Source organism: Otolemur garnettii, unplaced genomic scaffold (genome assembly GCF_000181295.1).
Source record: "Otolemur garnettii isolate 467f Iridium unplaced genomic scaffold, OtoGar3 scaffold00134, whole genome shotgun sequence".
Taxonomy (NCBI): domain Eukaryota; kingdom Metazoa; phylum Chordata; class Mammalia; order Primates; family Galagidae; genus Otolemur; species Otolemur garnettii.
The window spans coordinates 2485243-2486993 of NW_003852529.1; the positions used below are offsets into that span (position 1 = coordinate 2485243).

Sequence of the window (1751 nt, forward strand, 5' to 3'; positions counted from 1 at the left end):
ACAGCTCACAGCAACCTCCAACTCCTGGGGTCAAGTGAGTCTCCTGCCTCAGCCTCCCGCCACAGCGCCCGCCTGTTTTTTGGTTGCAGTCGTCATTGTTGTTTGGCGGCCCAGGCTGGATTCGAACCCGCCACCTTGGGTGTATGTGGCTGGTGCCTTAGCCACTTGAGCCACAGGTGCTGAGCCATAAAGATAAACACTTAACCATACAGCCCAGCAGCTCCTCTCCTGGGTAGCTCTTTAAGACGAATAGAAAGGTATTTCCACACTAAGACTTGTACTCAAATTCTCATAGCTTTATTTTTATTTATTGGTTTTAGATAGTCTTACTATATCACCCTTGGTAGAATGCTGTGGTGTCACTGCGCATAGCAACCTCAAACTCTTGGGCTTAAGCAGTTCTTTTGCCTTAGCCTCCCAAGTAGCTGAGACTACAGGCATCTGCGACAACGCCCGGCTATTTTTTTGTGGCAGTTTGGCCGGGACTGGGTTTGAACCCACCACCCTTGGTATATGGGGCCGGTGCCCTACCCACTGAGCCACAGGTGTCACCCAAACTAATTGTTTTGAATATTTAAGGAGCTATTGTATCAGGAGGACAGAAAACTAGTAAACAAAATAAAGTAGTTTTTTTGTTGTTGCAGTTGTCGCTGTCATTTAGCAGGCCCAGGCTAGATTTGAACCTGCCAGCCCTGGTGTATGTGGCTGATGACCTAACCACTGAGCTATGGGCACTGAGCCTTTTATTTTTTATTTTTATTGTTTTTGAGACAGAGTCTCATTGTTGCCCTAGGTAGAGTGCCATGGCATCGTAGTTCACAGCAATATCAAACTATCTTGGACTTGAGCAATCCTCTTGCCTTAACCTCCTGAGTAGCTGGGACTACAGGTACCTGCCACTATACTTGGCTAGTTTTTCTGTTTTTGCTAGAGACAAGGTCTCACTCTTACTCAGGCTGGTCTCAAACTCGTGAGCTCAAGGAATCCTCCTGCCTCAGCCTCCCAGAGTGCTAGGATTATAGGCATTAGCCACCACGCCCAACCTAATTTTTAATAGCCCCAAACTGGAAACAGTTGAAATGCCAGTCAGCAGGTAAATGGAGATATATATATATAGATATATATATGTTAGATCCATGTAATATAAAACTGCTCTGCAGTGGAAAGGAATAATCTGATACAAAAGGATGGGCAGCTTTCAGAAATGCTATGCTGAGTAAAATAAGCCAGACACAAAAGGTGCGTGTTGCATGATTCCGTTACGGGATCTCTAGGAAGAAGTCCGTCTCTAGGGGCAAAAATTGGGGCAGTGGCTTCGGTGGCCACTGGGTGTGGGGCTGATTGCAAGAGGCCCCCTGGAACTTCACCAATGCTGGGAACAGTCCTGCCTGTGGTGGTGGAGACCCCTGTGGATGGATTTGTGAAAACACTTGAAATGGGCTTATGCTTGTGAGGTAGAAATTACAGCTCAATGTTAATTTTTCAAAAAGCAATGTTGAAATCTTCCTAACATTTAGAATTGCACTTTTTAGATTAAAGTGAATCTTAAAGAGATTATGTCATCCACACTATGTCCAAACAAGGGAACAGCCTAGGACAACTCACTGTTGTGACAGTTGGGGCAGAAACTGCTCAAACTTGCTCAGCACCCCTAGCTCAGTGAGTAGGGTGCCAGCCACATACACTGAGGCTGGCGGGTTCGAGCCTGGCCTGGGCCTGCTAAACAACAATGGACAACTACAACCAAAAAA

General features: G+C 46.1%; 1 protein-coding gene across 1 annotated transcript in view; it reads left to right on the forward strand.

Annotated features, from left to right (window-relative positions):
* CHKA (choline kinase alpha) overlaps positions 1 to 1751 on the forward strand; it is an 84554-nt gene that overhangs the window by 80889 nt on the left and 1914 nt on the right.